At 42.0% G+C, this 24,929-nt stretch overlaps 1 long non-coding RNA gene across 1 annotated transcript in view; it reads right to left on the bottom strand.

The window, feature by feature from the left end:
* Window positions 1-1,655: 1,655 nt before the first annotated feature.
* LOC124556530 overlaps window positions 1,656-24,929 on the bottom strand; it is a 41,625-nt gene continuing 18,351 nt past the window's right edge. The window contains exon 3 of the long non-coding RNA XR_006968618.1: window positions 1,656-2,012. This is a non-coding gene — a long non-coding RNA (uncharacterized LOC124556530). The remainder of the gene's footprint in view (window positions 2,013-24,929) is intronic.

Below are 24,929 nucleotides of genomic sequence, written 5' to 3'. Positions count from 1 at the left end.
TGAACTGAATTATGTCCATACTGTGCTATTGCCGACACGCTTGACATCCACAAAGGCAATCTACTGCTTTCTCCAGCAGAACAGGATACCAAATTTAGTTGGGGGGAAGCATCCCTAAGTCGACTGGCGTGCTGTATGGCAACTAGTATGCACTCCTTGTTTTGCCACTGATGTCCAATCTGCATGGTACCTTATGGTCAATGGGAAGGGAGTATGCCTGTCATGGTTTCACAAGATTCACATTGCAGACACCCCATTGTGTGTCGCCTGTGACGTTCTGGACACAAACGAGCATTGTCTAGTGCGGGGATCAACTATTGGGTCTGGTTCTTGGTGTGAGAGATGCTGGCCTTTATTCCCCGTACAACTGCTCATTAGAAACCACCTCAACCGCTCCTCTTTCCGGACACTGGACACTTCCCACGAATGAAGATGAACTCTGAAGTGGGTTTGTGGACCCACAGTTAATTACACTTGTTTGCCGATGGTGAGAAAATGTCCTTAATTTTGACTCATCCTTAATGAACGATATTGTGCAGCTGTCCGCAATCCCAAACATCGACAAATTTTCTCTAATTTTCTTTGTAGCATTTTTCTTAACCTACCATAGACTTTGGGCGTTACTGTAATAAGAAGTTAATCCATACATTCTCCACTCTTAGCACTGACTTGTCTGATCATTGGAATATTATTCTCTGGAAAACTATGCATCAATAGCCCCACCGACTGTGGTGAACTGACACTACCCCTACCTCATGATGTCAGTCTCCTGCTATGCTTGGTGATGTTAAAAAGAAAAAGAAAAAAAATCAGAAATCTGGTCTGATTGATGTGCTTTGTACCTTATGCACTGCAAGGTATTCACTATGCTTCCCTTGGTCCCTGGGGGAAGGAACAGGGCATGGTGACCAGGCCTTGGGTTGGGACCCTGGTCCACAATGCCCACGCCCCTCCCTTAAGGTGCCAGGAAGGTTCCACTGGGAAAAAAAAAAGAAGTTTTCACACACCTGTCTTGTGATGAAGCTGCGGCGTGAGTTATTTCTGATCATGGTGCAGACCAGTGCACTTTCTGTATTATTTTCCATTTCATTTACTGCAGCTGCAAATTGCTAGAAGAAATTCTTTAACGAAATCTAAAGGAAATCTTTAATCAGTAAGTCTTCCCGCAGGATCGACTCTGTAAACTGTGCTAAAAGTCATAGATGTCTACTTTGTGAATAGCAAGCTTCTTCATTATATAAACGTCCCTGAAGAACTTCGTCAACCACACTAATTAGAGTTTTGTTCATCATATAAGACCCATATTTTGGGCTGAATCTGTGAGATAGCGGTCAGGCATCCGGTAAACATTTGCTGACACTGACGTTTAGCAGATTCCTTCCATTCTGAATGACACAAAAAAATGGGCAGTTTTGTTGATTTAAATCTAATTCAACACCTTAAATATCACTTTGGGTCAGTGTTAACTTCTTTATGAATCCATATGTCAACCTCAAAATATGCAGTGTTCCTGTGTTGCTATAGAGTATGCACTGCAAGACATTCACATAGTTTATCACATGTATTTACAATTAGAAATCAAACTATGACAGAAAAACTGTATACACAAATTACTAAGTGTGGCTTGACAAAAACCTACAAATTTCTGAAGAAAAACTGCATGATGAATCCCTCATAAAACGGAAAAAATAGATATAAATCACTAAGAATAAAACTAAACAATGTAGCAAGGTAGTCAGATGGGATCACAAACTATAACAATTTTGAGATGTATGTGCATGTCTGCTTTTGATGCTATTGAGCATGAAATACAAATCATAGACTTTTTTGTGGAGCATCATTCAAAAATAGCAAACATTTTATACTCTCCAAAGTGATTAGCGGCAGCTGATGTCTTCGACGAAATGTGAGGGAGTGGAGTGCCGCCACGGAGCCACTGCTGGCTGGCAGCAAGTGGGGACCGTAGAGCTCTGACGCACGTGGTATTCACAGGTAGACAGTCTGTGAGAAATCTTTTGAAAAAAAAAGTGTTATTGGACAGAATTATTACCAGTGTATCAGAAAGTGAAATACGTTGTAAATGTGCTATTCTTACACTAAGAACTTCAAGCATTTGAGCAATAGGTGCTATAAAAATTTAGCAATGACAGTTTCAACTGCAAGAATTTGCATTAAGACAATGTGCTGTTTACTACTAGACCATGGGCATAAAAATAGCATAACAACTCTAACAGAAGACAAGACTTCCTCCAGGAACTGCTGCAGCCTACAGTGTTGCCAGATTGTGCAGGTAGCCAGACTAACTGTATTATCGGCCTAAACATGTTATTTGTCCCCTTTTGCGATCAGTGCAGACAGACTCTGAGGTGCCTGGCTGCCGGCCAGGTTTTGTGTCACTATGTTAGTCACTCACTGTAATGTTGCCCAGAATTCTTTCAATTTATCCAAGCCCATCTCCTTAATTTTTTTACTTTTCTGCAATTCCTTCAATTTCAATTTGCAGTTTGTAACCAATATAATTTATGATTAGAGTCCACACCTGCTCCAGAAATTTTTTAAATTTGAACTCTTGTTTTGAGATCTCTGCCTTACAATTACATAATCTACATGAAACCTAGAGTTTCCATGTCTCTTCCACATATACAGTCTTTTCCCATTATTCCTAAACTGAGACTAAGGAATGATTAAATTTTTTTCTGTGTAAAATTCTACCAGGCAACCTACACTTTCGTACCCACCACTGCTGAGCAATCTCCTACTAGTTTTTCCTCTCTTCCTTTTCCTGCTATTGAATTCCAGTTCTGCATCACAAATTTTCATCATTATTCATAATCTGCATAAATTATTTTATCTCGTCATAACTTCTTTCAATTTCTACCCCTTCCGTGGAGCTATTAAGCCGACAAACATTTACTAGTGAGGTGGGTATTGGTTTTGTATCTGTCTTGCCAATGATTACTTACATTCCAGTTTTCTTATTCATTAGTAGATTTACCCGTGTGTTACCCCTATTTAACTTGGTATTAGTAACACTGTATCACGTGACCAGAAGTTCTGTTCTTGCTAAAATGACACTTCACAGATATATTAACTTCTCTTTTTAAATTCCTTAACTTAACAACCTGATAAAGTGATCTAACATTCCATACTTCTCTCTGTAGACTGCCAGTTTTGTTTTCTCAGATCATGGAATTGTCCTGAAGAGTTCCCGCCCAAAATTCCAAATAGAGGGCTATTTTATCTATGGGATATTTTAACCACTAGGATGCCATATAGTAGAGCTGCATGTCTTTAGGCAGAATAAGTGCTGTAGTTTCCTCTTTTGGTCTGAAAATTTCAGAACTAACAGAGGATAAATTGTCACGCCAAGTGCTGCTGCCACTCTGAAACCCGTACAATGTAATTGTGCCTACAGTAAAGCTATCTATACTGTTGAGGTACGCAAGCCACCTCACTGGGGAGAGGTCGATGTTTCTTGGGAGACATATCTTTCAACAAAGTGAAAGACGCAAATTTAAAAGCCAAAGTTTTACAAGAGTAAATCTGATGATAACACTACAAAATGCTGAACTGGTCACAAAGGATGATGTGGCAGTCTCAACTGTCAGAGGTTGTAGAATTGTTCATTTACTTGCTGGCACATTGTTAGGGCTTTAGTCCCAGGTGTAAACTACTTTTCAGATTATAGCAAACAATGCCATGAAGAACTGATTCATGGCATATTTTGAAATTTATTTGAAAATCCTTTGCTTCCAAATTCAGAAAATCCTGCCAGTAGTTATTCTTGGTATCATTCAATATTACATCATTATAAAAATAAAGCTCTAAACCTGTGCTCTTGAAAGGAAGTCATTTTTCAGTTTTTATGGCAGTGCAGAGTTATTGTTGATGACATTTAACTGAAAAAAAGGGGTGTTACCAAAAATGGAGTTATTTCAGAAGTGACAATTCCCAACATATATTATTGTTAACGCATTTCTCTACATCCACCTCCAGGTGGGTCATTCCCCAGAACAATGTTTGCAGTACCCACCTGGAGGAGTAAGTAGAGAAACATGTATGTTAGGAATTGTCACTTGTGAAATGACTAGTTCTAGCAATACAACATCAGTTTGTCATCAACAGTTACCTCATACTGTCACAAAAACTGAAAAAAAAGACTTCCTTTCAAAGCCAAAGGATTAGGGCCTTATTTTTTATGATGATGTGATACTGAGTGTTATCAAGAATAACTACTGACAAAATTTTCTGAATTTGGATGCAAAAGCTTTTCAAATCAATTTAAAAATGTGTGATGAGTCAGTTCTTCATGGTCTTCGTAGGTCTGCCATAATCTGAAAAATAGTAGAGAGCTGGGAATAAAGCTTTGTCATGTGGCAGCACGCAAAAGAATAATTCTACCACCTCTGATACTTGAGAATGCTGTACCCTCCACCTTTGTTATCAGTTCCACATTTTGTAACATGATGACTACCACAAGAAACATCACTACATAAACCATGCCACCTGTGTCCCACAGAGCCACACAGCAGCTGATGGCAAATGTGGCAGAGCTGTAGAGTCATGTGACAAAAATCAGGGCGTAGTTCCATTTATACATAAGTGGTTGTTCTACAAACAGAGATTTGGGAATGACAAATCTAACTTTAATATAACATATGGTATATACTGTAGATATCATTAGGAACAAATATCTGAGAAAAGTCAGCAGGTATGGATGGAATCAGAATTCAGTTTCACACTGGCCCCTTACCTAGCTTGCATGTATCACGAATCTCTCACCCAGTGCAAAGTCCCAAATGGCTGGAAAAAAAGCACAGATGACTCTTGTATATAGAAAGGGTAAAAGAATGGATCTGCAAAATTACGGACCAATATCTGTAACTTCACTTTGCTGCAGAATCCTTTAACATATTCTCAGTTCAAATATAATACATTTTCTTGAGACAAAGAAGCTTATTTCCATGAATGAGCATAGCTTTAGAAAAAATTGCTCATGCAAAACTCTGCTTCTCCTCTTCTTACATGATATACTGCAAACTATGAACGAAGGGCCACAGGCAGATTCCATACTTCTAGATTTCCAGAAATCATCTGACACAGTGTCCCACTGCAGGCTGTTAAAGGTACGAGCATATGGAATAATATCACAGATATGTGAGTGGCTCCAAGACTTCTTAAATAATAGAACCCAATATGTTGTTCTCGATGGCAAGTGTGTCATCAGGAGTGGCCTGGGGAAGTGTGATAGGGCCACTGTTGTTCTCTATATACATAAATGATTTGGCAGACAGAGTGGGCAGTAGTCTGTGGTTGTTTGCTGGTGTCACAATGGTGTACGGAAAGGTGTCAAAGTTCAGTGACTGTAAGAGGATACAAGATGAGTTGGAGAAAATTTCTGGTTGATGTGATGAATGGCAGCTAGCTTTAAATGTGGAAAAATGTAAGCTAATGTGGATGAGTAAGAAAAACAAACCCAAAATCTTCAGATACAGCATTTGTATTGTCCTACTGGACAGTCACGTCATTTAAACATCTGGGTGTAACACTGTGAAGTGATATGAAATGGAACAGCGTGTGAGGACTGTGGTAGGGATGCCGAATAGCCAAGTTTGGTGTATTGGGAGGCATTTTAGAAAAGTGTGGTCCTCTATAAAGGAGACCTCAAATAGGACATGGGTGCAACCTATTCTTGAGTACTGCTTGGGTGTTTGGGATCCATACCAGGTTGGATTAAAGGAAGACATCGAAGCAATTAAATTCAGAGGCAGGCTCCCAGATTTGTTACCTGTAGGTTTGAACAACATGTAAACGTTACAGAGACACTACGGGAACTCAAATAGAAATCCCTGGAGGGAAGGCAATGTTCTTTTTGAGAAACACTATTGAGAAAATTTAGATAACTAGCACCTGAAGCTGACTGCTGGACGACTACTGCCGCCAATATACACAGTGTGTAAGGACCATGAAGATATGATGTGAGAAATTAGAGACCATACAAAGGCAGACAGATAGTCACTTTTTCCTCTTCTATTTGCAAGTGGAACAGGAAAGGAAATTATTATTAGTGGCACACGGTAACCTCAGTCATGTCCTGTATGATGGCTTGCAGAGTACCTATGAAGATTTAGATGAGTGAGAGTCAAGTTCTTTTATTACACTAGCCTTGAGTAGAACATTCTCAGTCTTCTAACTCAGCATAAACTAACCATAAGCTTACTGCTGCTCTTCCCAATTAAATGCCTTATTTTCTACCCAAATTTGATGTGACGAGAAGACATAATATATTTTATACAAAGAGGTATGTGGCTAGTAATTGTAAGTATTGTGCGTGCCTTTCATACCCGATATTATTTTCACCTATCTGGGTACGGCAATACTTCGTATGTTGTGTAACAATATACGAAACTAGCAGGAAAATATGTCACACAGAGGTGTCAAAAGAACATGACTGATCACACGGTTGCATTTGTTTTTGACATATACATGTATCATCTATAGTATGATGAAACAGATTAAGTAACTCATATGTAACAAAATGAGCAATTTCACAAACACATGCATATTTCTGAACTAAATGATGCTTCCAGTAAAGAACTGAACAGCAATTTGGTCAAAGAGTTTGGAGTCAAAATTCTACTGAATGCATGTACTATACTGTACGAAAGAGACTGTAAGAAGGTGATGCAAACACACCTTTAAAGTGCCTCACCAAGAGTCCTGAGTAACAAAGGACTCAAAAAAAAATCCTTTGAGCGATGTGTTACAAAAACGTACGGCCAAACTTTCAGGAAACATTCCTCACACACAAATAAAGAAAAGATGTTATGTGGACATGTGTCCCGAAATGCTTAATTTCCATGTTAGAGCTCATTTTAGTTTCGTCAGTATGTACTGTACTTCCTCGATTCACCGCCACGATTTCATGCGGGATACTCTACCTGTGCTGATAGAACATGTGCCTTTACAAGTACGACACAACATGTGGTTCATGCACGATAGAGCTCCTGCACATTTCAGTCTAAGCGTTCGTACGCTTCTCAACAACAGATTTGGTGACCGATGGATTGGTAGAGGCGGACCAATTCCATGGCCTCCACGCTCTCCTGACCTCAACACTCTTGACTTTCATTTATGGGGGCATTTGAAAGCTCTTGTCAACGCAACCCTGGTACCAAATGTAGAGACTCTTCGTGCTCGTATTGTGGACGGCTGTGATACAATACGCCATTCTCCAGGGCTGCATCAGCACATCAGGGATTCCATGCGACGGAGGGTGGATGCACGTATCCTCGCTAATGGAGGACATTTTGAACATTTCCTGTAACAAAATGTTTGAAGTCGTGCTGGTACGTTCTGTTGCTATGTGTTTCCATTCCATGATTAATGTGATTTGAAGAGAAGTAATAAAATGAGCTCTAACATGGAAAGTAAGCGTTTCCGGACACATGTCCCCATAACATATTTTCTTTCTTTGTGTGTGAGGAATGTTTCCTGAAAGTTTGACCGTACCTTTTTGTAACACCCTGTATAAAGCACACCAAGAGTCCGATTCACATTACATGATGACACCAGCTACGGGAATGTGGCAACTTGCAGAATGAGACAACCTATAATGGAAGGGATAAGTAATTAAAGCAATCATCAATCTCAAGATTGTTCTTAACACCGCAGGTGTGGTCCTGTCGCAGCACATTACACTTGTCTGCTTTGAGATTCAATTGCCATTCCCTGCACCATGCGTCAATTCGCTGCAGATCCTCCTGCATTTCAGTACAATTTTCCATTGTTGCAACCTCTCGATATACCACAGCATCATCCACAAAAAGCCTCAGAGAACTTCCGGTCATCCACAAGGTCATTTATGTATAATGTGAATAGCAACGGTCCTACGACACTCCCCTGCAGCACACCTGAAATCACTCTTACTTTGGAAGACTTCTCTCCATTGAGAACGACATGCTGCATTCTGTTATCTAGGAACTCTTCAATCCAATCACACAATTGGTCTGATAGTCCACATGCTCTTACTTTGTTTATTAAACAACTGTGGGGAACTGTATCGAATGCCTTGCGGAAGTCAAGAAACACTGCATCTACCTGGGAACCCGTGTCTATGGCCCTCCGAGTCTCGTGGATGAATAGTGCGAGCTGGGTTTCACACGACCGTCTTTTTCGAAACCCATGCTGATTCCTACAGAGTAGATTTCTAGTCTCCAGAAAAGTCATTATACTCTTAACATAATACGTGTTCCAAGATTCTACAACTGATCGACGTTAGAGATATAGGTCTATAGTTCTGCACATCTGTTCGACGTCCCTTCTTGAAAACGGGGATGACCTGTGCCCTTTTCCAATCCTTTGGAACGCTTCGCTGTTCTAGAGACCTACGGCACTCGCTGCAAGAAGGGGAGCAAGTTCCTTCGCGTACTCTGTCTAAATTCGAACTGGTATCCCATCAGGTCCAGCGGCCTTTCCTCTTTTGAGCGAATATAATTGTTTCTCTATCCCTCTGTTGTCTATTTCGATATCTACCATTTTGTCATCTGTGCGACAATCTAGAGAAGGAACTACAGTGCAGTCTTCCACTGTGAAACAGCTTTGGAAAAAGACATTTAGTATTTCGGCCTTTAGTCTGTCATCCTCTGTTTCAGTACCATTTTGGTCACAGAGTGTCTGGACATTTTCTTTTGATCCACCTACCACTTTGACATAAGATGAAAATTTCTTAGGATTTTCTGCCAAGTCAGTACATAGAACTTTACTTTCGAATTCATTGAAAACCTCTCGCATAGCCCTCCTCACACTACATTTCGCTTTGTGTAATTTTTGTTTGTCTGCAAGGCTTTGGCTATGTTTATGTTTGCTGTGAAGTTCCCTTTGCTTCCGCAGCAGTTTTTTAACTCGGGTGTTGTACCACAGTGGCTCTTTTCCATCTCTTACGATCTTGCTCAGCACATACTCATCTAACACATATTGTATGACGGTTTTGAACTTTGTCCACTGATCCTCAACACTATCTGTACTTGAGACAAAACTTTTGTGTTGAGCCATCAGGTACTCTGAAATCTGCTTTTTGTCACTTTTGCTAAACAGAAAAATCTTCCTACCTTTTTTAATATTTCTATTTACGGCTGAAATCATCAATGCAGTAACCGCTTTATGATTGCATGGAAAACCTGAATCAGGACAACTGGACGTGGGTTTGAATTGTCAACTTCCTGCATACGAGTCCTGTGCGGCTAGCCAATGTACAGGCTATGAGGCAAGAAACACCACATATGTTCCCAACATTGATTTTAGCCAATTTCTGAACCATATTAAAAAGTGTTCAGATTCAATTTTACCATCACTGCTTGCTATGTAATATAAAATTCTTAGTGTCTGTAATATACCTGCACACAGGTGGCAATTATAGTCAGTGACCTTATAATTTTAGACAACACAATATTTTTTTCCAAATAATCTGCCATCTAACTTACTGGTCCAGGTAATAGTATACACATGAATCAAACCACTTGTATTTGTCGCATCTCCTTTGCAACATGACAGTGAGTCAGCACTGCCTAAGCAAAGAACATGAAAGTTGGGTAAGTCAGCTCTGAAAAAGAATTTTGTATTTGATTTTGCAAGTAGCACAATTACCTCATCTATTTATGCTCTGGCTGCAGCTGTCTTCAATCCACTGTATATGTGGCAGAGGATATGGAGTATACCAGAATCACTCTCATTCACTGGCAGATGGAGCAGGTGAATAATTGTAGTCACTCCTCTGTATGAGGAGAGATCCTCTGATTTTACTCTCATGGTGATTGCACGAAATGTACACTGGAGAAAGTATACATTTCCTGACTCATACTGAAAACTGGCTCTTGGGATTTTAAGGTTAATGTTCAACACAATACACAATTCCTATCTCGTAATGGCTCTCACTGGAACTTGTTAAGAATTTCTGTTCTGCTCTGTCACAAATTGTTCACCTCTCTCTCTCTCTCTCTCTCTCTCTCTCTCTCTCCCCCCCCTCTCTCTCTCTCTCTCTCTCTCTCTCTCTCTCTCTCTCTCTCTCTCTCTCTCTCTCTTCCCCCCCCCCTTCCCATAACTATTTTTAATGATGTGTGCTTCTCATATACAAATGATTTACCACCACCACCACCGTTATATGCAGTTCTGGTTTAGGCATCATTGCATGTTCCAATTTCAAGTATAATGCAACTGATCTTTCAATCTCTTCTTATGACACCCAAAATTTCTTTCCCCTTATGGCTTCAAACCAAGGGTGGGGGGAGTGTGACAAGGCAGCCTGCAAATTTACAAATAAGTGACAGGAACCAGGAAAAAGCAATACATCATCAGCTAATGGCAAAAGTAAAAATACTTGCAAAACTGGATAATGCCTCAGAATATTTAGTGCCTCAAGAACAAAGTGTTAGATTTAGAAGTAGCTATGAATAACTTTGCAGTTCTCTCTCTCTCTCTCTCAATTGTTTATGTGAACAGTGATACCAGGTTTATGAACCAAGACACACACACACACACACACACACACACACACACACTATCCAGTCACATTAATGTAACCACCACCTATGTTTGATATCAGCATGCAATAACCATTCTCAGATGGCAGCATTAGTAATGGAGGGTATATAAAGCATGTTGAGAGGGGGAGAGCGCAAAACTGCAATCATAATGCACATCTGAAGTCCAAAAAGCATGATCATTGGCTTTTGGGACAAGAGTGTAAGCATTTTCAAAACAGCTATGTGTGTAAACTGTTTGCATGTCACAGTGGTTAAAGTATACTGAGTATGGCAAAATGGCACTGCCCAAAATCAGCTTTGATGTAACTGTAGTGCATCACATGCTATAGATGAAAGGGTGAATGATGGCTACAGAGATGTGTATGGATGAATAAAAGTGCTACTGTTCAGCAACTGACAGCTCAGATGAACTAAGGGGCTACCAACAGTGTCTCCTCAATAACAACTCAGTGAACATTGCTACGTACAGGCCTTCTGGTTCGTACACCCACACTGACTCCTGGTTGTCAATTATGAAGGCTGGAATTTGCATGCCTGTGTCGCAACTCTCCTTCCACTGAGTGGCAACAAGTGGCCTTTTCAGATGAATCACATTCCCTTCTCCACTGGACAGATGGCCGTTGATGTGTTCAGCCCTGTAACAATTGCCAGTATGGTCTTGGCTGGAGGAGAGAGTGTTATGGTCTGAGGAATGTTTTAGCGGCATCCCCTCGTCTTTCTGGAAGGCACAATGTCTCAATACAAGTATTCATTTATCCTTGGGGACCATGTCCACTCTTAATTGCAGTTGTGTTTTGCCTCAGCATGATGGTATCTAGTAGCAGAACAATGCATTGTGTAACACAGCTGGCAGTGTGTGCGCATTGCTCAAAAAGCATCAGAGGGAGTTCACTGCACTCGCCTACACTAAAAACTGCCCAGATTTAAACCGAATCAAGAATATGTGGTACCACCTTGATCAGCATGTTCACACCATGTATCCTTAACCAAGAAACCTAGTGCAGCTGGCCTCGGAGTTGACATGGCTCCACATCCCTGTCGGTAACTTCCAGAACCTTACTGACACTCTTCCTGCATGTCTTACAGCCATCTGCACTGAAAAAGGTGGTTACTCAGGCTTTTGTCTTCACATTACTGTGTCTGGACAGCATACAAGCAATTTTAAATTAGCATCTCATTAGTGCCACAATGAGTTTAAAAATGGTGGAGTACATGCATTTACACAAGAGTTGTATTAGAATTCAAAGTAAAAACAGAAGAAGACAATTTGAATATTGAAAAACCATTTTGAATCATGCTATAAACAGAAAAAGGGAGGAGAAAAGAAACAAACTAAATGTCCTTATCGATATATAGATCACCACTGGGTGATAAAAACATGTTTTTAAAAACATGGAAGCAGAATTAAACACTTTCTATAATAATGAAGTGAAATTATTATTATGTGATGATTTTAATGTCACTCGTTCACTGAAAATAAAGAAAAAAGGAAATTTTTGAACACTATAAGCAATTTTCACATGAAACCACTCTTTTCAGACGTTAATAGAATAACAGTTGTCATCCTCCCCATTAGAAAACATCTTCACAAATATTGAGTATTGTGTCACTGAGGCTATAAATGTACATTTAGGTCTTCCAGATCACAACACGTTAGTAACACACATAAATTGTTCTGCACCAAAGATATTAAAAAACCTGGGGGAATATGAAAAGCACTACAACATAGAAAAGGTGACTATGTTTATTAAAATATTAGCAAAAGACACGTGGGAAAATGCATAATGCATTTTCAAAACAAAATTGTACAATATGAACGCTTTTGTTTGTACACAGGTTCACTTTTAAAGAGTAAAACACACGCAGAAAGGTTAAGTTGGCATTTTAGGTTTAGGGGAAATATCTTCAGAATAATGATATACAAAAAACAGTGTCTTCATATACAAGTTGATACATAATTAATGTTCTCCAAAACTGTATAATTAGCTTTTGGAATATTGTGAAATTCTGCAAAATACCCCACCACCATTAATTAATTAATGGTGAAAACAGGAAACTTTTGTTGTAAACATAAATTAAAGAAGTTTTCAAACCACATATAACCCTGTGAAAAAGCCAGTTTCTGAAATACTGTTTTTGGAAAATAAGCTGTACATAATGACTATCTCAGTATTTTCAACATACCTAATTCAAATATTTAAATGTTCATTACTATTCTAATTATTTATTTTACTTGTATTTGTTTTATGTTCTAAATTGTTATTTTATGTTTTACATTCCTTCTTTTGTTTTCTTTTTTTCCATTTTACATACGTGTTGTTGTTAGCTGAAAATCATGAGTAACTTATTATTATGGTAGAAAATAATTACAATTATAACAACCTGTGTAGAAAACTTAAAACACAGAACTTTTTTTTACACTATACACACAAAATGAATGAAATTTCTTCATGTAATAAACACGGTGGAGAAGAAAATATAAAACAAAATTGAACAGGATTTCAAAATTGTCACTTGAATACCCTAAATATCCTGATGTGTGTTGCGGCATATTTCTGTACACTAGTTAGCCTTGGCAAAGAGAATTGGTTACATACTAATGACTGCAGATTTATAATATTGTTTCTCAAGTGGAGATTAACATCATAATCAGTCAACAGAGATCTGAAAGTCTAGAAACATTGAAAGCTGCACACGTCCCACAGCTATACCTGTGACACCAAGTCTTTGGAATCACCAGATGAACAAGTGTTTTGTCCTGGGTTGTGATACTCAGAACAGTTCTTTCACAATGACCACTACAAGAATCTAACAATAATACAGTTTTTTCTCCCTCAGCTGGAAAGAAAATATCTTGCAAACATCTTAGGACCTGCCCAAACACCATTTGTTTACCACATTTTGACAGTGGCACAATGTCATTTGGGACTTCAAATAGAGATTCTCGGATTCTCAATTCAAACTCATCATCAGTTTTTAACTAAGAAAAGATGAGTGACCAGTGTGACAAACTGTTGAGTAACACACCTGAGAACAAGAAACATCTGGTGATGCCTAAGGGATCAATGGCACTGGTACAGCTGTGGACCACATGTGGCTTCTAATATTGGAAAAACTTTGTGAGAAGATTTTCAGACCTATTTCTGTTGATTGATTACGATGCCAATCTCCACTTGACAAACAACAGAATCAAGCTGCAGTCACTAGTGTGTAATCAATTGTCCTCATGATGACTTACCAATATACTGAAATATGCTCGATACAAATCGGGATACTTAGATGATCACCGATGACAATTTGAAATCCCGCTGAATTTTGTTTCATATTGTCTTCTCCATCATGTATATTACGTGAATAAATTTCATACATCTTATGTGGATGGCACAAAAAACATTATGTTTTAAGCATTTCCTTACATATTATCATCATGGTAATTATTTTCTATCATAACAATGAGTTATTTATTATAAACAAAATACATCTATGTAAAATGGCAAACTAAAAATAAAAAACAAAGAATGTAAAATATAAAAAACTGTACAAGCTACAAGAACACACAGATAATAGTGAACAATACTTTATTACTTCAAGTATTTTGGTACAGAAAAAAACACTTGCCACAGAGTGGCTGCGCAACTATACTTCAGTCATCATAAGAATAAACCTGATGTAAACAAACACAAACGCAATGATTGCTCAGAAACCGTAGCGCATGTACACTGGTGTTGCGCTCTTTGAAGTAGATTCTACTTATGTATTAGATATATTATTACTAAGTTATATTAAATGAAACTATGATATTCAAATGTATTAACAGCCATCAACATTTTTCTTAATCATGCTTTAGTTATGTAGTTTATATTTAAAAAATTGTGTACACACTGCTGTGCTCAGATTGTCATGCTGTTATTGCACAGTATGGAAATGGTTGAGATTGGTACCTGTTCTGTAGTGAAACATGCATCTCGAGCACGGTTAAAAATGCCGAGAAATAGGTTGTTCTTAATGTTTTTCATAAATTTACAGAGATAGTTGGCTTTGAAGTTTACGAAGGGGCTGTATTAGATACCATTGAGACACAAACACATACTGATTCTATAGCAGAGTCGGCAGCGTAATAGACTGTAAAAAGTATTACAGTTCGCGGTTTGCTAGTCCAAATCTTGTCAGAGTCATTGTTTCTTCTCTTTCAATTTGAAATACCTACATTTCATAACTATACAGTTCATTGTGATTTTTTTTTTTAATGAACAATGCACATCATCTTGCTTCTAATTACATATTGTACATGAAATTACTGTTTTCATTTCAAATATAAATTCTTAATTATCGATATTTTACGAAATACTTAATATGCATTTTTACGTTTTCCATTGTACCATTACAATATGAATCAAACAGAACTGGTCTGGAGCCAAGTTACAAGATTTGAGCTGAGAAGTAACAAGACTTTTTAGCTGCCAGACGCACTGGAACTAAAAAATGTAGGTTTTTCAGTCTCATTGCCAAATCCTGGTGCAATATAGAATGGCTCATCTTTGTGGATTCTGTTGTTGATAGGCTTATTATCAATGTAGCAGGTGAAACTTTCAAAACTGAAATGTATTTCTCCGATTCGGGTAACGAAGGAGCTACATTACGAGATGACTGGCTGTCATTAATACCTCCAGTGGCTTCAGTATTCAACAGTACGGTGACATCCCTGGAGTATGCTTTTGCAGCACACTCAGAAAAATTACCCTGTGCTTAAGTTAGAAATTTTCATCACTCTTGTTTGTAATTAGAATACCATGTCAGGTGAGAAAGAGACCGTTTTATGCTTTCCGTCTGGTCTCCTAAGAAGTGCGCGGCAGTGCTGGAGTTTTGCTGAATATTATTTCATTCTCTTTAAAAAAATTAAATGACATTCAATGCTATATTGTTTCTTTGCTTGTCCCTTTTTACACTTGAACTGCAACTGCTCACATCATTACATGTTAGTTGGACCACTGTCCCAAGTTTAATGCGACGGTAAAGCTGTTGTCCCGTTTTATTGCTCAGTATATGTGCCTGTAACACAGCATAAAACATATCCTTGTGATCATACTTGACTGTACTGGTCATTCTTATGATAAACACAGTATAGCCCTACTTAAACTGGCTGAAGTAAACATCAGACAGAGCAAGGCTGGCTGTGCCCAACTCTATAAGCTATCAGCCACCTGGTAGGGTGCACTACAGAAACACTGTATGTGCATCCAAGAGTGGAATCACCTACTGGTGCTGGCATTGTGCAACCTCTGTTGTGTGCCATACAGCTGCACACCAGGATTGCAGGTGTGGAACATTATGCGGGTCACTACACCTGCTGAGAATGAAGCATCACTGATTCCCGAGGCCAAGTTGTGGAGATGGATCCCACATTCATGGACATCTGTGAGCCAAGATGGGAGAGGGGAGAGCAACTTCTGGTTGGCAGAGACCTTAGAATATGAACGAAAGTGGCCAGCATGAAGAGTGCCCCAATGCTCCCTTGTAGGAGCACGAGATGACAGGACTGGTGATGGGCAATCAAAACCAGGATATGAGACAACATCCGACTGTGGTGGGGACGGTGGACATGACTTTGCTGCAGACTGAGGCCACATAGCAGACATTGAACAGGTGAGGGGTGTGAGTGTCAGCTGGGAGGGGGGGGGGGGGGGCGTCAGCACCATATCCCCTGCCAGAGGCTGTGATGTTTAAGGCCCACTGGATGGCACTGACTCAGGCAGAAAGTGAGGCTAGAACTCGGTATATAGGAAGCATCAAGTGACCGGGGGGTGGGGGGGGGGGGGGGTGGGGGGGGGGGGCACCAGCGAAGGAGCAAAGGTAGTGGTGCAGCCAGGTGGGGTTGATGGGTGACCACCCGGTTTCCCATCCAGATAGTTTAGACATGGAGGCCATTCCAACACATGATGTTTGCCAGTAACCAATCAAAACCACATGCTCAGACTGTTATCCCTGGTGGAAAGCATGGAACAGTGGATGACGTGGAGCAGTGTGTCTGCAGCTGGCACCTGTGGAGAAGCTTGACAGGGCCTTTTAAAAACCTGAACAGCAATCCCAGTAGTGGCCAAGAAACACCGGACCACATATGGAAAACGTGAACACACATCAGTGACTATCAGCCAAAACACATTCAGAAACTGAGCCGTAAAATCCTCATGGAGGCATTCCCAGAGCTGGTTGCTGGAGGCCATGGGGAAAACAAAGCCTTGGGAGCCACCTTCTGACTAGCACACTGGGGAAATGCAGCCATCAAATGCTCCAGCTACCAGTCAATGCCAGACCAGTACACGTGTATGTGAGCCAAGGCTTTGGTGTGGGAAACCTCCCAGTGACCCCGATGCAACAGTTGTAAGAGCTCCCACACAAGCTCCTGGGAATGACCACCCTGGGAGCAGCATCATCCCGTGGACAGCAGAAGGATTTTGGCTAAGACAGAGACTATGGTACAAGACAAAATAGTTACAAAGTTGATCGGAAGTGCAGTCCAGAAGTCAAGACAACGAACGGTGTTGGATGAGGTGGATGACACGCTTGAGAATGGGGTCAGACACTATGGCCTGGCGATGCTGGTACTAGTGATCGAAAAGCTGTCTACCACGTGGAGGGAGACAACATCCAAATGGAAACACATAAGCTCCTCTCTATCAAACTCAGGGTCCAGACTGACGGGCAGCCTGGGTAAGGTGTCCACCATGGCATGGTGTCCTGTGTGGTGAAAACGGATGTCGTAGCAGTATTTGGAGAGGAACAATGCCAACCTGTGGACTGCCTTATCGCGGACCCATGCAGATAGACTGAATAATGAAACTAATGGCTTGTGTTCTGTAATGAGTTGGAATTTGGTGCCATACAAGAACACGTGAAATTTGATGACTGCATACACAATGGCCAGAGCTTCCTCCTTCACTATAGGGCAATGGACCTGTGCTGGAGTGAGAGTTTTGGATTCAAACGTCAGTGGCAGTTCTGAGCCACCTGTATTCTGATTGACGAGGACTAGCCCCACGCCATATTGTGAGGTGTCCATAGCCAAAATCAATGTTTTGCTAGGATCAAAAGTAGCTAGACACGGTGCCAACCTGAGGCAATCCTTCATTGTAGGAAAGGCCTGGTCACACGTGGGAGACCAGCACCCTAGGAGCGAAGACGGTAGATAACTGGTGATGACAGGCAATTTTACCCAAGAAAGCCTGCAGTTCTTGCAAGGTGAGGGATGCAGCAGGTCTGTAATGGCTGTAACCAGACTCACCAGGGGTTAGACACCCTGCTGTGATGTGGCCCAGATACTCAAGATACGATTGGAAAAATTTAGACTTCTGTAGAATGCATCACAGACCCATGGCGCGAAGTTTTCAAAAAGAGCCTGGAGATCATGCAGGTGGTCACTCTTGGTATGTCTGGTAATGATAATGTCATACTGGTAGTTGAAACATTGCAGAATAGTCTATACGACCTGCTTCAGGTGGCACTAAAAATTGTAGGGGTACTTGCCACACCAAACGCTAAACATTGGTGTTCATACAGGCCGAAAGGTATATTAAGAACTGTTACACCATGGACTCATCATCGAGGGGTACCTGATGATACACTTCAGAAAGATCAAGTTTACAGAAAAACTGACCCCCTGCTAAGCATGGGAACAGCTCCTCTGAATGTGGCAATGGGTATGTGTTGACCGCAGATTGTAAATTCTGAAGCACAATCCCGAGAGATGCAAGCCAGTCTAACTCCACCTTGACTTGGAAGTGGAGGGCTATCTGAACTGGCTGAGCATGAAAAAATCTAGGCTGAGCTGACTGCTTCAAGGTTATGTGGGCTTTAAAGTTTGTGGTGCATTCTAGGCCTTCCACAAAAATATCCTGAAATTCAGAGCACAAAGATTCCAATGACTGATAGGGGACATTGGCAGATACTAACTGTATGGGGTTTGTTCTTTCTTTTACTGCTTGCTCAATACAGATTGAACAACATTGGGGATAGACTCAACCATGTCTCACTCCCTTCTCAACCACTGCTTCCATTTTGTGCCCCTTGAGTCTTATAACTGCTGTCTGCTTTCTGTACAAATTATAAACAGCCTTTGCTCCCCATATTTTACCCCTGCCACTGTCAGAATTTGACAGAGTATTCCAGTCAACATTGTCCAAAGCTTTCTCTAAGTCTACACATGCTGTAAACACAGGTTTGCTTTCCTTTAACTATCTTATAAGGCAAGTCGCAGGGTCAGTATTGCCTCGTGTGTTCCTACATTTCTCCATAGTCCAAACTGGTCTTCCCCAATATTTGCTTCTACCAGTTTTTACATTCTCTGTAAATACTTTGTGTTAGTCTATGGCAATCCCATCCGAGAGTAGGTATCAGGAGGGAGACATCCCCCCCATCTGCAAAGAGGATGGGGTACATGGGATGGTCAGGGAATCTGAATGGCGATTGTGTAAGAAACCAGGGGTTTGCTCTGTCTTATTTGTAGAGGGGGAAGCCCCACTTCTGTGAGGAGGCTATTGGACGGGACTAGTGCAGGAGGCTCTGACAACCGTACACACCCAATAATTATGAACAGAGTCAAGCAGTTTCAGAAGCGAAGAAGCAGCTGAGCCATAAACCTGACAATTGTAATCTAGTCTGGACAAAACCAGAGTATGGTAAGGATGGAGAAGAGTAGCATGGTCAACAATCCAAGATGTGTGTGCCAGGAGGTGGAGAGCATAGGTTTCCGGATGCCTGTAGTCTTCAGGTGGCGAATATGGGGCAGACGTCAGTTTTTATCAGAAATAAGGCCCAAGAAATGGAACTTTGCTACAACATCTAGGGGCTGGTTGCCTAAATAAAGCTCCAGATCAGGGTGTACTGTAGGTCTACGGCAAAAATGCATAACCCGTGTTTTGGAGGGAGAAAACTGAAAGCCATGGGAAAGGGCCTACGCAAAGGTCCATCGGATGGTGCCTTGGACCTGGCATTCAGCAGATGCTACTGAGTGGGAGCTGCACCAGATGCAAAAATCGTCGGCATACAACGCCGGGTACTAGTGGCTCAACAAAAGGTACAAGCCAATTAATAGCGATGAGGGAAAGTGTGACTTCTAACACAGAACCCTGTGGGATACCATTCTCCTGGGTCCGAGGGGTGCCGAGTGAGGTGCTGACTTCAACCCGGAAGAGCCGGTGGGATAAAACCTCGTGGATAAAAATTGGAAGCAGGCCGCGAAAGCCCCAGTCATGGAGGATACCTAAAATGTGATGGCGATGTGCTATGTTGTATGCCTTACATAGGTCAAAGAAGGTGTCTGTAGTTAGTAAAAGCCTGTCAGATTGCTGTTTCCAATTTGAGTAAATGGTCAGTTGGAGATCATCGTTCCCGGAACCAACACTGATACAGGGACAAAATGTCCCGAGATTCAAGTACCCAACATAATTGTAAACTGACCATCCTCTCAAGCGGTTTACAAAGTATGTCAGATTAATAGGTCAGAAGCTGTTGAGAGGTGTTGGGTTCTTCCTGGGAGTAAGGAAGGAGATAACTATGCTGCCTCACCACTGCAAGGGGGAAGGCACCTGTGAGCCAAATGTGGTTGAAGACTGAGTAGATGTTCCTTCTAGGTAAGGTCCAAGTGATGGATCATCTGGTTGTGGATGGAATCCGGGCCTGGGGCCATGTCATGTGAAGAGGTAAGAGCCTGCACAAATTTCAGTTCAGTGAAGGGTTCATTATAGGCTTCAGCTTGGTGGGGGTTGAAACAGGGGGGGGGGGGGGGGAGTTTCTTCAACTTGTCATTTCCGTCAGAGAGAGGTTGGAGGATAGGAACACAATGTCAATGTTATCGCAAAGTGTGTCGCGAGGTGTTCTGCACGGACTGATGAATCAGTACACAGAGCACCCAGTAGGATAAGACACTGGACAGTTGATTGTCACTGGCAGCCCAGAAGGCTATGTTGCTTGGACCAAACCTGCGAGGAAGAAGGGTATGTACCAAAGGAGGAAACATAGCACTCCCAGCATTCTTTTGTACTCTGCTTAAAAAGATAGTGGGTCTTAGCATGGCGACGCTTGTAAGTGATAAGGTTGGTCTTTGAAGGGTATCTTTTTGATCGTTGCAGTCCTGGACAGTGACTGCTACATCCTTGGTTGACCACAGTACTGATCAACAATGAGGGGGATCTGTTGATAGGGGGATAGCAGTGCCAGCAGAGTGTCAATGTCTTGCACAGCCGCATCAATGCTTCAGAGAGAGGTGCCCAAGTGCACAACAGACATATGTAAACGCCAATTAGCTGTGCAGAATCCCCATCCTGGGGATCTGTCTGTCTGGTGGCGGCAGGGGTACTAAATTTGGTGTTCAACCACCAACTGGCAAAAGCATTAGCCATTGGTTTAAGCAATTTAAACAAACCGGGAGCATAAGCAAAGGAAGAAGCACAGGTTGACTGTGTGTGTCAGAGGATGTTGTCCGACGGAGTGAAGAAAGTTTTGTGCGCAGTCCAAGTAAGTCTACCAATAAAGCCAGACAAGAATTTTGAATACTCCAATCTACATCTACATCTACATTTATTCTCCGCAAGCCACCCAACGGTGTGTGGCGGAGGGCACTTTACGTGCCACTGTCACTACCTCCCTTTCCGGTTCCAGTCGCGTATGGTTCGCGGGAAGAACGACTGTTTGAAAGCCTCCGTGCGCGCTCTAATCTCTCTAATTTTACATTCGTGATCTTCTCGGGAGGTATAAGTAGGGGGAAGCAATATATTCGATACCTCATCCAGAAACGCACCCTCTCGAAACCTGGCAAGCAAGCTACACCGCGATGCAGAGCGCCTCTCTTGCAGAGTCTGCCACTTGAGTTTATTAAATATCTCCGTAACGCTATCACGGTTACCAAACAACCCTGTGACGAAACGCGCCGCTCTTCCTTGGATCTTCTCTATCTCCTCCGTCAAACCGATCTGGTACGGATCCCACACTGATGAGCAATACTCAAGTATAGTTCGAACGAGTGTTTTGTAAGCCACCTCCTTTGTTGATGGACTACATTTTCTAAGCACTCTCCCAATGAATCTCAACCTGGTACCCGCCTTACCAACAATTAATTTTATATGATCATTCCACTTCAAATCGTTCCGCACGCATACTCCCAGATATTTTATAGAAGTAACTGCTACCAGTGTTTGTTCCGCTATCATATAATCATACAATAAAGGATCCTTCTTTCTATGTATTCGCAATACATTACATTTGTCTATGTTAAGGGTCAGTTGCCACTCCCTGCACCAAGTGCCTATCCGCTGCAGATCTTCCTGCATTTCGCTACAATTTTCTAATGCTGCAACTTCTCTGTATACTACAGCATCATCCGTGAAAAGCCGCATGGAACTTCCGACACTATCTACCAGATCATTTATATATATTGTGAAAAGCAATGGTCCCATAACACTCCCCTGTGGAACGCCAGAGGTTACTTTAACGTCTGTAGACGTCTCTCCATTGATAACAACATGCTGTGTTCTGTTTGCTAAAAACTCTTCAATCCAGCCACACAACTGGTCTGATATTCCATAGGCTCTTACTTTGTTTATCAGGCGACAGTGCGGAATTGTATCGAACGCCTTCCGGAAGTCAAGAAAAATAGCATCTACCTGGGAGCCTGTATCTATTATTTTCTGGGTCTCATGAACAAATAAAGCGAGTTGGGTCTCACACGATCGCTGTTTCCGCAATCCATGTTGATTCCTACATAGTAGATTCTGGGTTTCCAAAAACGACATGATACTCGAGCAAAAAACACGTTCTAAAATTCTACAACAGATCGACGTCAGAGACATAGGTCTATAGTTTTGCGCATCTGCTCGACGACCCTTCTTGAAGACTGGGACTATCTGTGCTCTTTTCCAATCATTTGGAACCCTCCGTTCCTCTAGAGACTTGCGGTACACGGCTGTTAGAAGGGGGGCAAGTTGTTTCGCGTACTCTGTGTAGAATCTAATTGGTATCCCGTCAGGTCCAGTGGACTTTCCTCTATTGAGTGATTCCAGTTGCTTTTCTATTCCTTGGACACTTATTTCGATGTCAGCCATTTTTTCGTTTGTGCGAGGATTTAGAGAAGGAACTGCAGTGCGGTCTTCCTCTGTGAAACAGCTTTGGAAAAAGGTGTTTAGTATTTTAGCTTTACGCGTGTCATCCTCTGTTTCAATGCCATCATCATCCCATAGTGTCTGGATATGCTGTTTCGAGCCACTTACTGATTTAACATAAGACCAGAACTTCCTAGGATTTTCTGTCAAGTCGGTACATAGAATTTTACTTTCAAATTCACTGAACGCTTCACACATAGCCCTCCTTACGCTAACTTTGACATCGTTTAGCTTCTGTTTGTCTGAGAGGTTTTGGCTGCGTTTAAACTTGGAGTGGAGCCCTCTTTGCTTTCGCAGTAGTTTCCTAACTTTGTTGTTGTACCATGGTGGGTTTTTCCCGTCCCTCACAGTTTTACTCGGCACGTACCTGTCTAAAACGCATTTTACGATTGCCTTGAACTTTTTCCATAAACACTCAACATTGTCAGTGTCGGAACAGAAATTTTTGTTTTGATCTGTTAGGTAGTCTGAAATCTGCCTTCTATTACTCTTGCTAAACAGATAAACCTTCCTCCCTTTTTTTATATTCCTATTAACTTCCATATTCAGGGATGCTGCAACGGCCTTATGATCACCGATTCCCTGTTCTGTACATACAGAGTCGAAAAGTTCGGGTCTGTTTGTTATCAGTAGGTCCAAGATGTTATCTCCACGAGTCGGTTCTCTGTTTAATTGCTCGAGGTAATTTTCGGATTGTGCACTCAGTATAATATTACTCGATGCTCTGTCCCTACCACCCGTCCTAAACATCTGAGTGTCCCAGTCTATATCTGGTAAATTGAAATCTCCACCTAAGACTATAATATGCTGAGAAAATTTATGTGAAATGTATTCCAAATTTTCTCTCAGTTGTTCTGCCACTAATGCTGCTGAGTCGGGAGGTCGGTAAAAGGAGCCAATTATTAACCTAGTTCGGTTGTTGAGTGTAACCTCCACCCATAATAATTCACAGGAACTATCCACTTCTACTTCACTACAGGATAAACTACTACTAACAGCGACGAACACTCCACCACCGGTTGCATGCAATCTATCCTTTCTAAACACCGTCTGTACCTTTGTAAAAATTTCGGCAGAATTTATCTCTGGCTTAAGCCAGCTTTCTGTACCTATAATGATTTCAGCTTTGGTGCTTTCTATCAGCGCTTGAAGTTTTGGTACTTTACCAACGCAGCTTCGACAGTTGACAATTACAATACCGATTGCTGCTTGGTCCCCGCATGTCCTGACTTTGCCCCGCACCCGTTGAGGCTGTTGCCCTTTCTGTACTTGCCCAAGGCCATCTAACCTAAAAAACCGCCCAGCCCACGCCACACAACCCCTGCTACCCGTGTAGCCGCTTGTTGCGTGTAGTGGACTCCTGACCTATCCAGCGGAACCCGAAACCCCACCACCCTATGGCGCAAGTCGAGGAATCTGCAGCCCACACAGTCGCAGAACCGTCTCAGCCTCTGATTCAGACCCTCCACTCGGCTCTGTACCAAAGGTCCACAGTCAGTCCTGTCGACGATGCTGCAGATGGTGAGCTCTGCTTTCATCCCGCTAGCGAGACTGGCAGTCTTCACCAAATCAGAGAGCCGCCGGAAGCCAGAGAGGATTTCCTCCGATCCATAGCGACACACATCATTGGTGCCGACATGAGCGACCACCTGCAGGTGGGTGCACCCTGTACCCTTCATGGCATCCGGAAGGACCCTTTCCACATCTGGAATGACTCCCCCCGGTATGCACACGGACTGCACATTGGTTTTCTTCCCCTCTCTTGCTGCCATTTCCCTAAGGGGCCCCATTACGCGCCTGACGTTGGAGCTCCCAACTACCAGTAAGCCCACCCTCTGCGACTGCCCGGATCTTGCAGACTGAGGGGCAACCTCTGGAACAGGACAAGGAGCCATGTCAGGCCGAAGATCAGTATCAGCCTGAGACAGAGCCTGAAACCGGTTCGTCAGACAAACTGGAGAGGCTTTCCGTTCAGCCCTCCGGAATGTCTTCCGCCCCCTGCCACACCTTGAGACGACCTCCCACTCTACCACAGGTGAGGGATCAGCCTCAATGCAGGCAGTATCCTGGGCAACCACAGTCGTAGTCCGATCAGGGGATGCGTGGGACGAGCTGGCCGTCCCCGACAAACCCCCATCAGGACCCCCACAGTGATGCCCATTGGCAACAGCCTCAAGCTGTGTGACCGAAGCCAACACTGCTTGAAGCTGGGAGCGAAGGGATGCCAACTCAGCCTGCA

Source organism: Schistocerca americana, chromosome X (assembly GCF_021461395.2).
Source record: "Schistocerca americana isolate TAMUIC-IGC-003095 chromosome X, iqSchAmer2.1, whole genome shotgun sequence".
NCBI lineage: Eukaryota > Metazoa > Arthropoda > Insecta > Orthoptera > Acrididae > Schistocerca > Schistocerca americana.
The sequence above is the reverse complement of the archived record's forward strand: the minus strand, read 5'-3'. Positions and strand labels throughout refer to the sequence as shown.